At 40.9% G+C, this 15,452-nt stretch overlaps 1 pseudogene; it reads right to left on the bottom strand.

Annotated features, from left to right (window-relative positions):
• The window catches only part of LOC135524876 (cadherin-related family member 1-like), a 36,464-nt pseudogene that overhangs the window by 3,361 nt on the left and 17,651 nt on the right, over nucleotides 1–15,452 (bottom strand).

Genomic DNA, 15,452 nt, shown 5'->3' with positions numbered 1-15,452 from the left:
TAATGGTTTTCTTTGAGACTGTGGTCCCAGCTCTCTTCAGGTCATTGACCAGGTCCTGCCGTGTAGTTCTGGGCTGATCCCTCACCTTCCTGATGATCATTGATGCCCCACGAGGTGAGATCTTGCATGGAGCTCCAGACCGAGGGTGATTGACCGTCATCTTGAACTTCTTTCATTTTCTAATAATTGCGCCAACAGTTGTTGCCTTCTCACAAAGTTGCTTGTCTATTGTCCTGTAGCCCATCCTAGCCTTGTGCAGCCTTGTGTCTACAATTTGACCCTGATGTCCTTACACAGCTCTCTGGTCTTGGCCATTGTGGAGAGGTTGGAGTCTGTTTGATTGAGTGTGTGGACAGGTGTCTTTTATACAGGTAACGAGTTCAAACAGGTGCAGTTAATACAGGTAATGAGTGGAGAACAGGAGGCTTCTTAAAGAAAAACTAACAGGTCTGTGAGAGCCAGAATTCTTACTGGTTGGTAGGTGATCAAATACTTATGTCATGCAATAAAATGCAAATGAATTACTTAAAAATCGTACAATGTGATTCTCTGGGTGTTTGTTTTAGATTCCGTCTCTCACAGTTGAAGTGTACCTATGATTAAAAAAATTACAGACCTCTACATGCTTTGTAAGTAGGAAAACCTGCACAATCGGCAGTGTATCAAATACTTGTTCTCCCCACTGTGTGATATTACGATGTACGCGTGTGACGCTGATCCATTCATCCCAGCCTGCTGTGACTGTTGATCATCGAGGCTTAGGATGTGACCCAAATTACAACCTATTCCCTACATGGTGCCCTGCCCGGTGGGCTCATCAGAACTGCCTGTTCCATCTGTTCACTAGCATGTTTCTGATGAGGATTAAGTTCCTGTGACAGGTTCACACAAAGCACTGCATTGACAGCTACTGGGTCTCTCTGGTTGATGTGAGAGATTATTCTGTTCTTCTGACAAAGGAGCTCAAATAGACACTGGGCCTGAAATTAAATGACTTCACGTTTGTTACCTCAGTATAGTTGTTAGTGTAGTATAGTAAACTGATTAAAGTAGGCTATGGTAAGGGTTTGGGTTAGTTAAGGTTGGAAGGCTATGGTAAGGGTTTGGGTTAGTTAAGGTTGGAAGGCTATGGTAAGGGTTTGGGTTAGTTAAGGTTGGAAGGCTATGGTAAGGGTTTGGGTTAGTTAAGGTTGGAAGGCTATGGTAAGGGTTTGGGGTTGGAAGGCTATGGTAAGGGTTTGGGTTAGTTAAGGTTGGAAGGCTATTAAGGGTTTGGGTTAGTTAAGGTTGGAAGGCTATGGTAAGGGTTTTTAGTTAAGGTTGGAAGTTAAGGGTTAGTTTGGAAGGCTATGGTTAAGGGTTTGGGTTAAGGTTGGAAGGCTATGGTAAGGGTTTGGGTTAGTTAAGGTTGGAAGGCTATGGTAAGGGTTAGTGAAGGTTGGAAGGCTATGGTAAGGGTTTGTTAAGGTCAGAAGGCTATAATAAGGGTTAGTGAAGGTTGGAAGGCTATGGTAAAGGTTTGGGTTAGTTAAGGTTGGAAGGCTATGGTAAGGGTTTGGGTTAGTTAAGGTTGGAAGGCTATGGTAAGGGTTTGGGTTAGTTAAGGTTGGAAGGCTATGGTAAGGGTTTGGGTTAGTTAAGGTTGGAAGGCTATAATAAGGGTTAGTTAAGGTTAGAAGGCTATGGTAAGGGTTTGGGTTAGTTAAGGTTAGACGGCTATGGTAAGGGTTTGTTAAGGTTGGAAGGCTATGGTAAGGGTTTGTTAAGGTTGGAAGGCTATGGTAAGGGTTTGGGTTAGTGAAGGTAAGGGTTAGGTAAGGCTATGGTAAGGGTTTGGGTTAGTTAAGGTTGGAAGGTTTAAAGGGTTTGGGTTAGTTAAGGTTGGAAGGCTATGGTAGGGTTTGGGTTAGTTAAGGTTACTATGGTAAGGGTTTGGGTTAGTTAAGGTTAGAACCCAGTGATGAAGGCTATGGTAAGGGTTAGTTGTTCACTATGGTAAGGGTTAGTTAAGGTTGGAAGGCTATGGTAAGGGTTTGGGTTAGTTAAGGTTGGAAGGCAGCCGTTAGTCAGCTATGGTAAAAAAAATAAATTGACCCAGAGCTAATTTCAGGTCTGCTGAGCTCAAACTTGAGCGTTGTGAAACTTCTGTGCAACTTCCAGCGCGCATGTCCTGTAAACACTGAGGCTGTCAAGTAGGCAGCTGTGGCTATTTGATCATGATGTAGGGCCTACCAAAGTGGCCTACCATCAAAAACTATGGAGAAAATGCATCCCATAATATGTTAACATGGAAATAGCTGTTCTGTCATTCAGCCTACAGTAGCTGCCAATGTGTGGTGTTCAATGTAAGCCTACATTCCCCCTGAAAACATGCAGGGCTTGACATTAACCTGTTTATCCACGTGTCCTTCAGACACGGAGGTGACTGAAAATGTTGTTGTGTTGTTCGATGCAAAATACCACTTTACAAAATAAAATGCATTATTATTCCCATAGCATTATTACAGAGTCAGACACGTTATGCTCCCCTCTGCCTATTGGCTACTTAGCTTATTCAAGTGCACTTGATTTGCTCTCCGGGCGCACCAGACACGGTCATCTGAGACATCCGATTGGCCAGCGGTAGGTTTATAGTGCACTTGATTTGCTCTCCGGGCCCACCAGACACGGTCATCTGAGACATCCGATTGGCCAGCGGTAGGTTTATAGTGCACTTGATTTGCTCTCCGGGCCCACCAGACACGGTCATCTGAGACATCCGATAGGCCAGCGGTAGGTTTATAGTGCACTTGATTTGCTCTCCGGGCCCACCAGACACGGTCATCTGAGACATCCGATTGGCCAGCGGTAGGTTTATAGTGCACTTGATTTGCTCTCCGGGCCCACCAGACATGGTCATCTGAGACATCCGATAGGCCAGCGGTAGGTTTATAGTGCACTTGATTTGCTCTCTGGGCCCACCAGACACGGTCATCTGAGCCATCCGATTGGCCAGCGGTAGGTTTATAGTGCACTTGATTTGCTCTCTGGGCCCACCAGACACTGATATTTCTAAGTGGCAGTCATGGGGAGCTGCAGCTTATAGGGAACATTGGGTCAGCATTAGGGTTAGATTAGGGTTAGGGTTATAACTATACGGTTAGAGCTAGGTTAGGGTTAGGTTAAGGTTAGGGTTAAGGTTAGAGTTAGGTTAAGGTTAGAGTTAGGTTATGGTTAGGGTTAGAGTTATGTTAAGGTTAGAGTTATGTTAAGGTTAGAGTTAGGTTAAGGTTAGAGTTAGGTTAGAGTTAGGTTAAGGTTAGAGTTAGGTTAAGGTTAGGTTATGGTTAGAGTTAGGTTAGGGTTAGAGTTATGTTAAGGTTAGAGTTATGTTAAGGTTAGAGTTAGGTTAAGGTTAGAGTTAGGTTAGAGTTAGGTTAAGGTTAGAGTTAGGTTAAGGTTAGGTTATGGTTAGAGTTATGTTAAGGTTAGGTTAAGGTTAGAGTTATGTTAAGGTTAGAGTTAGGATAAGGTTAGAATTAGGTTAGGGTTAGAGTTAGGTTAAGGTTAGAGTTAGGTTAAGGTTAGAGTTAGGTTATGGTTAGAGTTATGTTAAGGTTAGAGTTAGGTTAAGGTTAGAGTTAGGTTAGAGTTAGGTTAAGGTTAGAGTTAGGTTAAGGTTAGAGTTAGGTTATGGTTAGAGTTAGGTTAGGGTTAGAGTTAGGTTAAGGTTAGAGTTAGGTTAGGGTTAGAGTTATGTTAAGGTTAGAGTTAGGCTAAGGTTGGAGTTAGGTTAAGGTTAGAGTTAGGTTATGGTTAGAGTTAGGTTAAGGTTAGAGTTAGGTTAAGGTTAGAGTTAGGTTAGAGTTAGGTTAAGGTTAGAGTTAGGTTAAGGTTAGAGTTAGGTTATGGTTAGAGTTAGGTTAGGGTTAGAGTTATGTTAAGGTTAGAGTTAGGTTAGGTTAGGTTATGTTAAGGTAGTTAGTTAGTTTAGGTTAAGGTTGGAGTTAGGTTAAGGTTAGGTTGAGGTTAGAGTTATGTTCAGGTTAGGTTAAGGTTAGAGTTATGTTAAGGTTAGGTTGAGGTTAGAGTTATGTTAAGGTTAGAGTTAGGTTAAGGTTAGAGTTAGGTTAAGGTTAGAGTTAGGTTAAGGGTAGAGTTAGGTTAAGGTTAGGTTAAGGTTAGAGTGAGGTTAAGGTTAGAGTTAGGTTAAGGTTAGAGTTAGGTTAAGGTTAGAGTTAGGTTAAGGTTAGAGTTATGTTAAGGTTAGAGTTAGGTTAAGGGTAGAGTTAGGTTAAGGTTAGGTTAAGGTTAGAGTTATGTTATGGTTAGGGTTTGGTTAAGGTTCGAGTTAGGTTAAGGTTAGGTTAAGGTTAGAGTGAGGTTATGGTCAGGGTTAGGTTAAGGTTAGGGTTCGAGTTAGGTTAGGTTAAGTTTTGAGTTATATTAAGGTTAGGTTAAGGTTAGAGTTATGTTCAGGTTAGGTTAAGGTTAGAGTTAGGTTATGGTTAGGGTTATGTTAAGGTTAGAGTTAGGTTAAGGTTAGAGTTAGGGTTAGGGTTATGTTAAGGTTAGAGTTAGGTTAGGTTAAGTTTTGAGTTATATTAAGGTTAGGTTAAGGTTAGAGTTATGTTCAGGTTAGGTTAGGGTTAGGGTTAGGTTAAGGTTAGAGTTAGGTTAAGGTTAGAGTTAGGTTAAGGTTAGAGTTAGGTTAAGGTTAGGTTGAGGTTAGAGTTATGTTAAGGTTAGGTTATGGTTAGAGTTATGTTAAGGTTAGAGTTAGGTTAAGGTTAGAATTAGGTTAGGGTTAGAGTTAGGTTAAGGTTAGAGTTAGGTTAAGGTTAGAGTTAGGTTATGGTTAGAGTTATGTTAAGGTTAGAGTTAGGTTAAGGTTAGAGTTAGGTTAGAGTTAGGTTAAGGTTAGAGTTAGGTTAAGGTTAGAGTTAGGTTATGGTTAGAGTTAGGTTAGGGTTAGAGTTATGTTAAGGTTAGAGTTAGGTTATGGTTAGGGTTATGTTAAGGTTAGAGTTAGGCTAAGGTTGGAGTTAGGTTCAGGTTAGGTTGAGGTTAGAGTTATGTTAAGGTTAGGTTAAGGTTAGAGTTATGTTAAGGTTAGGTTGAGGTTAGAGTTATGTTAAGGTTAGAGTTAGGTTAAGGTTAGAGTTATGTTAAGGTTAGAGTTAGGTTAAGGGTAGAGTTAGGTTAAGGTTAGGTTAAGGTTAGAGTTATGTTATGGTTAGGGTTTGGTTAAGGTTAGAGTTAGGTTAAGGTTAGAGTTATGTTATGGTTAGGGTTTGGTTAAGGTTAGAGTTAGGTTAAGGTTAGAGTTAGGTTAAGGTTAGGTTAAGGTTAGAGTTATGTTATGGTTAGGGTTTGGTTAAGGTTAGAGTTAGGTTAAGGTTAGGTTAAGGTTAGAGTGAGGTTATGGTCAGGGTTAGGTTAAGGTTAGGGTTCGAGTTAGGTTAGGTTAAGTTTTGAGTTATATTAAGGTTAGGTTAAGGTTAGAGTTATGTTCAGGTTAGGTTAAGGTTAGAGTTAGGTTATGGTTAGGGTTATGTTAAGGTTAGAGTTAGGTTAAGGTTAGAGTTAGGGTTAGGGTTATGTTAAGGTTAGAGTTAGGTTAGGTTAAGTTTTGAGTTATATTAAGGTTAGGTTAAGGTTAGAGTTATGTTCAGGTTAGGTTAGGGTTAGGGTTAGGTTAAGGTTAGAGTTAGGTTAAGGTTAGAGTTATGTTCAGGTTAGGTTAAGGTTAGAGTTAGGTTAAGGTTAGAGTTAGGTTAAGGTTAGAGTTAGGTTAAGGGTTAGAGTTAGGGTTAGGGTCAGGAAACATTCAACCTACCGCCTCAGTGATGTCGATGTTGACCACGGCGGTAGTGCTGAAGGATGGAGACCCTCGGTCCCGGGCTTGGACCACCAGAGACCACCTGCAGTCCTTCTGCTTGGTGATGTTCTGCACGATCTCCATGGACTTGATGTACGACTTCAGGTTGATCTCTCCAGTCTCTGCGTTGATGTCGAAAATGTTGTCCGGCTCAGCTTGCATGATGGAATACTCAATGACGTTATTGGGCGACCCTGCATCGGCATCTATTGCCTGAATGAAACAAGGAAAAATCGGCAAAACCCAACACATGACTTAAATATATACTGTATATATACACTGAAGCGGTTCTGGATACATTTAACATTTCAGGGAATTATCATCCAACAGTCGTAACGATTCATACAGTGTTTACTAGTGTTGTATTGATTCATACAGTGTATTTAGGGTTGTAACGATTCATACAGTGTTTACTAGGGTTGTAACGATTCATACAGTGTTAACTAGTGTTGTAATGATTCATACAGTTTACTAGGGTCATAATGATTCATACAGTGTTTACTAGGGTTGTAACGATTCATACAGTGTTTACTAGTGTTGTATTGATTCATACAGTGTTTACTAGGGTTGCAATGATTCATACAGTGTTTACTAGGGTTGTAACGATTCATACAGTGTATACTAGGGTTGTAACGATTCATACAGTGTTTACTAGGGATGTAACGATTCATACAGTGTTTACTAGGGTTGTAACGATTCATACAGTGTTTACTAGGGATGTAACGATTCATACAGTGTTTACTAGGGTTGTAATGATTCATACAGTGTATACTAGGGTTGTAACAATTCATACAGTGTTTACTAGGGTTGTAACGATTCATACAGTATTTACTAGGGTTGTAATGATTCATACAGTGTTTACTAGGGTTGTAACGATTCATACAGTGTTTACTAGGGTTGTAACGATTCATACAGTATTTACTAGGGTTGTAACGATTCATACAGTGTTTACTAGGGTTGTAACGATTCATACAGTATTTACTAGGGTTGTAACGATTCATACAGTGTTTACTAGGGTTGTAACGATTCATACAGTGTTTACTAGGGTTGTAACGATTCATACAGTGTATACTAGGGTTGTAACGATTCATACAGTGTTTACTAGGGTTGTAACGATTCATACAGTGTATTTAGGGTTGTAACGATTCATACAGTGTTTACTCGGACCAAACTGGACCGATGGCCAGTGAACCTCTAGGGAACACCTCTACACACCACACTGTACCTCCTTTGGGGATCTATAATTTACCCCCTTTTTCTCCCCAATTTCGATCTTGTCTCATCGCTGCAACTCCCCAACGGGCTCTGTAGAGGCGAAGGTCGAGTCATGCGTCCCGCAAAACATGACCCGCCAAACCGCACGTCTTAACACCCGCCCGCTTAACCCGGAAGCCAGCCGGAGGAAACACCGTTCAACTTCATGACCGAGGTCAGCCTGCAGGCGCCCGGCCTGCGCAAGGAGTAGCTAGAGCACGATGAGGCAAGTAAGGCCCCCCCCCCCCTAATCCGGACGACGCCGGGCCAATTGTGCGCTGCTCTATGGGACTCCTGGTCACGGCCGGTTGTAATACAGCCCGGGATCGAATCCGGGTCAGTAGCGACGCCTCGAGCACTGCAATGCCTTAGACCGCTGCGCCACTCAGGGGGCCACTCTCATCTTATCTTATAGCTACTGTACATACCTCTACTTTAACAGGTGCACCAATGACCATGGTCCTCTCCACAAGGCTGTCATCGAACTCTGGAACATGGTCGTTGATGTCCAGGACAGTGACAAACACCTCCGCCAGGCTGTACTTTCCCTCTGTGTCCTCTGCCTTCACGTAGAAGTTGTACTTGGACTTGACCTCAGCATCCAGAATGGCCCAGGCCTGGGTGTAGATGATGCCTGAAGACGGATGGATGAGAAACCTGGAATACACAACAGAGAGTGGATTGGCAGTATATTAGTAGTATATTGGGAGTATAATGGCTGTTTGATAGCCTTATATTGGCAGAATTTTAGTGGCATATTGGCAGTATATTAGCAGTATATTGGCAGTATTTTAGGAGTATATTGGCAGTATTTTAGGAGTATATTGGTAGTATATTGACAGTATGGCAGTATATTAGCAGTATATTAGCAGTATATTGGCAGTATTTTAGGAGTATATTGGTAGTATATTGACAGTATGGCAGTATATTGGCAGTATATTGGTAGTATATTGGCAGTATATTGGCAGTATATTGGGAGTATATTGGTAGTATATTCACAGTATGGCACTATATTGGCAGTATATTGCCAATATATTAGCAGTATAATGGCAGTATATTGACAGTATGGCAGTATATTGGCAGTATATTGGCACTATATTAGCAGTATATTGGCAGTATATTGACAGTATGGCACTATATTGGCAGTATATTGGCAGTATATTGGCAGTATATTGGCAGTATATTGGCAGTATATTAGCAGTATATTAGCAGTATATTGACAGTATGGCACTATATTGGCAGTATATTAGCAGTATATTGGCAGTATAATGACAGTATGACAGTATATTGGCAGTATATTGGTAGTATATTGACAGTATGGCAGTATATTGGCAGTATATTGGCATTATATTGGCAGTATATTGGTAGTATATTGGCAGTATATTGACAGTATGGCACTATATTGGCAGTATATTGGCAGTATATTAGCAGTATATTGGCAGTATATTGACAGTATGGCAGTATATTGGCAGTATATTAGCAGTATATTGGCAGTATATTAGCAGTATATTGGCAGTATATTGACAGTATGGCAGTATATTGGCAGTATATTGGCATTATATTGGCAGTATATTGGCAGTATGGCACTATATTGGCAGTATATTGGCAGTATATCAGCAGTATATTGGCAGTATATTGACAGTATGGCAGTATATTGGCAGTATATTAGCAGTATATTGGCAGTAAATTGGTAGTATATTGACAGTTACAGTTTAATCTTGGATTAAAACGTGTGGTAAAAATATGTCAAGAAAGTCCTGTGGTCCAGATGCTGGATAAAGTTATCTGTATTATCCACAAAGATAATTATTTGTCCAGTACACATTTTGTATGTCCAATGTTGTTAAAGTGGCATTCAGGCATTCAGCCATATTCAGCCATTTTCAATCATTTTCCTTTCACAATGTATTCCCTGTGAAAATTAACAAATACAAAGCAACCTGTTAACTTTCACACGTTTAGAATTAGACGTCCCGTGTCAAGACGGCGAGCAAAACTGGAAGATAAATTGACACTTGTTTTTTGCAATGTACTGCCTGCCTTGCTTGCCATAGCAGAGCTCCAGCTGTCACATTACATGCTAATTGGCACTCTCTACATGAGGCATCCAAGCCTGGCAGGCTATTTCTTACCCTACAATCCAATTACGAGATTAACCAGTCAGTATCTTGCTGCCATCTTAGAGGAAGCTGGTACAGGGGAAAGGGGAGGAGCTACAGTCTACCAGCAGAGCCACAGATGTTACAAATAATGATATTGTATAAGTGATCTTTTTTTTGCCCATTTTGATCTATTCAACTGGCTCCACATCAACCGAGGAAGATCATCATGTCCAACAATCATTGGTGTTGGCAGGACTCTACTGCACTTACAGATCATATCTGGATCCATAGATGGAGTACTTGACTTCACCCCAAAGGCCAGAGTCTGGATCATTGGCCTGGAACGCAACCAAGAAAAGGGGAGTTAGAACACTGGAACGGAACATAGAGTAGACGAGAGGAGAGAATTTAGAATGCTGATAGAACACAGGAACGGAACATAGAGTAGACTAGAGGAGAGAATTTAGAATGCTGATAAAATACTGGAACGGAACATAGAGTAGACTAGAGGAGAGAATTTAGAATGCTGATAAAATACTGGAACGGAACATAGAGGATACAGTAGTAGTTAGAATGCTGGTAGAATCCTGGTAGAATACTGGAACGGATCATAGAGGATACAGTAGAAGTTAGAATGCTGGTAGAATACTGGAACGGAACATAGAGGATACAGCAGAAGTTAGAATGCAGGTAGAATACTGGAACGGAATATAGAGGATACAGTAGAAGTTAGAATGCTGGTAGAATACTGGAACAGAACATAGAGGATACAGTAGAAGTTAGAATGATGGTAGAATACTGGAACGGAACATAGAGGATACAGTAGAAGTTAGAATGATGGTAGAATGCTGGTAGAATACTGGAACAGAACATAGAGGATACAGTAGAAGTTAGAATGCTGATAGAACACAGGAACGGAACATAGAGTAGACTAGAGGAGAGAATTTAGAATGCTGATAAAATACTGGAACGGAACATAGAGGAAACAGTAGAAGTTAGAATGCTGGTAGAATCCTGGAACGGAACATAGAGGATACAGTAGAAGTTAGAATGCTGGTAGAATACTGGAACGGAACATAGAGGACACAGTAGAAGTTAGAATGCTGGTAGAATACTGGAACGGAACATAGAGGATACAGTAGAAGTTAGAATGCTGGTAGAATACTGGAACGTAACAAATGTAAATGTAAATGTATAGAGGACACAGTAGAAGTTAGAATGCTGGTAGAATACTGGAACGGAACATAGAGGATACAGTAGAAGTTAGAATGCTGGTAGAATACTGGAACGGAACATAGAGGATACAGTAGAAGTTAGAATGCTGATAGAATACTGGAACGGAACATAGAGGATACAGTAGAAGTTAGAATGCTGGTAGAATATTGGAACGGAACATAGAGGATACAGTAGAAGTTACATCAAGCTCACGAGAATTTCCGGGCTCTTCAAAAATAATGTAATTGCACCGGCAATAAACACTTATCAAACATTTTATTTATCCATAATTAATGTATTATTTATTGATGTATCCATTTATTGATAATATTAACAACTTATTTTTTTGTGGACAATATTTGTTGAGTAGGGAGTCCATTGGGACTCATCTCCTGAGAGAAGGTCATACAATGACTATCCATTAGCTGATTGGAACAGTGTGAGTATAAGGTGATACACAATGTGAGGGGGATTTCACCCCGGCAGGGGCTGTCTACTCAGCTCTATCCAATTCCCCGAGGGTGAGTAGCACACGGCCACACAAGGACATCACAGGGTAAAGGTCAATAACGGGATTGTTTCCATCTCACCAAACTGTAATTCCTGCGAAACATTTACTAGTAGTAATATACCAGTATAAATAATAATACTGCTATGGAAGCAGATTCATGCCAAAATAAATAATAGTACAATATGACCTTTATTTCAACATTGTTCTCATCGTTGTTTCAATATTAATTTGTACTTCTTTCGGCATGAATCTGGTAACACAGTTTCTGTTTACATTTTAGTCATTGAGCAGACGATCTTATCTAGAGCGACTTATAGTGAAGTGCATTCATCTTAAGACAGTTAGTTGAGTATTGTACGGAGAAAGTAGGTTATCTCTACCAATTCATATCAACATTCAGTGACACTATGCTTGCAGGTCAATCATACAGGTGTTAGTTCTCTCTCTCCTGGCAAAAATATATCACATTTTGTGGAACTCCTACAAATCTGAAAAAAAACCCTGCTTCCTTTCAGTTTCCAATTAACCTTAACCATTAATATTTATCTATCGGGTGGATTATTGTTGGGAGATTAACGTAACCATATTTAGCTGGCAGTGGCCTTTGAGTTGAGTAATCCAGATGTACTCACGGTGACAGACACTACATTGGAGCCTCCAGGGGAGTTTTCCGGGATGCGTGCGATGTAATACTCTGAGGTGAACCTGGGAGTGTTGTCATTGGTGTCCAAAAGGTGAATCACAATATCAGCCGTCGCACTGAACCTCTCAGGGGTGTCAATCTCCACTGCTAATAACTGTGTTTTTGGGAGGGGGGGGGGAGGAGGAGGAATACATGTCAAATCTATTAAATACTCAGCGCTATTTCTGCTGTTTTAGTAAAGTAACAAAATATATATTATGGAATGAACATGGCGATTGCAACGCCTAGGATTGTGGGTTGGATTCCCTCTGGGACCAAACATAAAAAATATATGTAAGCATTACTGTAGGTCACTTAAGTCACAATTATTCTTATACTATATTAAGCAACTCATAGGTTATTACTGTATAAGAACCATTATAATTTCTTACTGTGTAAATACCTAGTCATTTCTGCACCGTTTTATTTAAAAAAAGTTCAACCAAATCCATTTTACAGTGTCCCTCCTAGGAGCAAATATTTGATATTCCAGTCTGTCATAAGTGCAGCTGAAGACAGTCTGAAATACCTTGTATGTTAAGGATTTGCCTTTTTCGTAATCGATGGCAGCAGAGTCTTCAACGATGACGGTGACCTGTGCTTCATTGAGGACCGTCTGGGGCACCACTCTGAGTACACGACCAGGCCCCACCAACCTCAGTTTAAATTTAGCATTCGCACCCTGTCAGAGAAAAAAAAACACAATATTCATGGCAAATACCAGCATCTTTTGACCACTGTCTGATAACAGCCCCTTTAATTTAGCCTATGGGCTGAGGGAGAAAACGGTCAAGTAGAAAATATTATGTAATGTAAATAAAAAAAAAGTATTTTAAAAAACGCAGACAAGGAAATCTGCTAAAATCCTGTTTTCTGGGAACATCGACATAATGATAATGATTCGCTGAATAAGGGATTATGATATTTATTTCTGAAATGGGGTTACGTAATGTGACATACTGTCGACATACTGTTTCGGATGGATAAAGAATCCTTTATGAAATCTAGATTACAAATACATTTAAAAAAATGTTAGGGCCTTCAGAAATCAACCAGCAAACATGAATGAAACCATAGTCATGGTTGGATATATCAACACCTTAGTATCAGTCAAGAGGTCAGAGGTTAGGGTTCCACACGTTCTAGGACACACGCTATAGGGCTATCAAAGTGGTTTCCATGAGAGTAAGGTGGGAAATAAATCAGGAATGGGGTGATATAGTGTGATAGGGTAATGGGGTGATATAGTGTGATAGGGTAATGGGGTGATATAGTGTGATAGGGTAATGGGGTGATATAGTGTGATAGGGTAATGGGGTGATATAGTGTGATAGGGTAATGGGGTGATATAGTGTGATAAAGTGTGATAGGGTAATGGGGTGATATAGTGTGATAGGGTAATGGGGTGATATAGTGTGATAGGGTAATGGGGTGATATAGTGTGGTAGGGTAATGGGGTGATATAGTGTGATAAAGTGTGATAGGGTAATGGGGTGATATAGTGTGATAGGGTAATGGGTTGATATAGTGTGGTAGGGTAATGGGGTGATATAGTGTGATATAGTGTGATAGGGTAATGGGGTGATATAGTGTGATAGGGTAATGGGGTGATATAGTGTGATAAAGTGTGATAGGGTAATGGGGTGATATAGTGTGATAGGGTAATGGGGTGATATAGTGTGATATAGTGTGATAGGGTAATGGGGTGATATAGTGTGATAAAGTGTGATAGGGTAATGGGGTGATATAGTGTGATAGGGTAATGGGGTGATATAGTGTGATAGGGTAATGGGGTGATATAGTGTGATAGGGTAATGGGTGATATAGTGTGATAGGGTAATGGGTGATATAGTGTGATAGGGTAATGGGTGATATAGTGTGATAGGGTAATGGGGTGATATAGTGTGATAGGGTAATGGGGTGATATAGTGTGATAGGGTAATGGGGTGATATAGTGTGATATAGTGTGATAGGGTAATGGGGTGATATAGTGTGATAAAGTGTGATAGGGTAATGGGGTGATATAGTGTGATAGGGTAATGGGGTGATATAGTGTGATATAGTGTGATAGGGTAATGGGGTGATATAGTGTGATAAAGTGTGATAGGGTAATGGGGTGATATAGTGTGATAGGGTAATGGGGTGATATAGTGTGATAGGGTAATGGGGTGATATAGTGTGATAGGGTAATGGGGTGATATAGTGTGATAGGGTAATGGGGTGATATAGTGTGATAGGGTAATGGGGTGATATAGTGTGATAAAGTGTGATAGGGTAATGGGGTGATATAGTGTGATAAAGTGTGATAGGGTAATGGGGTGATATAGTGTGATAGGGTAATGGGGTGATATAGTGTAATAGGGTAATGGGGTGATATAGTGTGATAGGGTAATGGGGTGATATAGTGTGATAGGGTAATGGGGTGATATAGTGTGATAAAGTGTGATAGGGTAATGGGGTGATATAGTGTGATAAAGTGTGATAGGGTAATGGGGTGATATAGTGTGATATGGTAATGGAGTGATATAGTGTGATAGGGTAATGGGGTGATATAGTGTGATAGGGTAATGGGGTGATATAGTGTGATAGGGTAATGGGTGATATAGTGTGATAGGGTAATGGGTGATATAGTGTGATAGGGTAATGGGGTGATATGATGTGATAGGGTAATGGGGTGATATAGTGTGATAGGGTAATGGGGTGATATAGTGTGATAGGGTAATGGGGTGATATAGTGTGATAGGGTAATGGAGTGATATAGTGTGATAGGGTAATGGGGTGATATAGTGTGATAGGGTAATATAGTGTGATAGGGTAATATAATATAGGACCCTAGTCCAAAGTAGTGCACTATATAGGGAATATGGTGCGATTTGGGATACAGAGTCTGCCTTCCAGTACCTGATCAGAGTCGTTGACTGTTATCTTCAGCCCCCTGAGGATCTCCCCCTCTGGAGGGTGCTCATACATGGTCACCTCGAACTGGCTCTGGGGCCCGTTCTCTCCGTAGAAGGTAGGAGGGTGGTTGTTGAGGTCCACCACTCGAACCGTCACCACAGTCATGGTATAGTAGTCCAACAGCTCCTCACTCGGCCCCAGCTCAGTGGCCTGAGAGAGAGACAGAGACAGAGATAGAGTCAGATAGAGAGTCAGAGTTAGAGTCAGAGTCAGAGAGAGAGAGAGAGAGAGAGAGAGAGAGAGAGAGAGAGACAGAGAGAGAGACAGAGAGAGACAGAGAGGAGGGAGAGAGAGACACACAGAGGGAGAGAGAGAGAGAGAGAGAGAGAGAGATTAGACAATAAAACATAGAAACAGAGACAGAGAGAGAGAGAGAGAGAGAGAGAGAGAGAGAGAGAGAGAGAGAGAGAGAGAGAGAGAGAGAGAGAGAGAGAGAGAGAGAGAGAGAGACAGAGAGACAGAGAGACAGAGACAGACAGAGACAGAGAAAGAGGCAGAGACAGAGACAGAGACAGAGAGAGGGAGAGAGAGAAAGACAGAGAGAGACAGAGAGGAGGGGGAGAGGGGAGAGACAGAGACAGAGGAGAGAGAGAGAGAGAGAGAGAGAGAGAGAGAGACAGAGACAGAGACAGAGACAGAGAGAGAGAGACAGTGAGGAGGGAGAGAGAGAGAGAGAGATTAGACAATAAAACATATGTGCTCACCATGTAATAACCTAGAAATAACTACGTAATAACCGGATAAGGAAAGGCTTATTACTTTGACTTGGATTTCATATAATTCATTCCTCAGCGTGACTGGATAAGCTGTTAGGCTGATACAACCACTTGTGCTATTGATGGTGAAGACACCCTCACTGCCTGCAGAAGA

Source organism: Oncorhynchus masou, chromosome 31 (genome assembly GCF_036934945.1).
Source record: "Oncorhynchus masou masou isolate Uvic2021 chromosome 31, UVic_Omas_1.1, whole genome shotgun sequence".
Classification (NCBI taxonomy): domain Eukaryota; kingdom Metazoa; phylum Chordata; class Actinopteri; order Salmoniformes; family Salmonidae; genus Oncorhynchus; species Oncorhynchus masou.
This window is presented reverse-complemented; position numbering and strand designations above follow the sequence as displayed.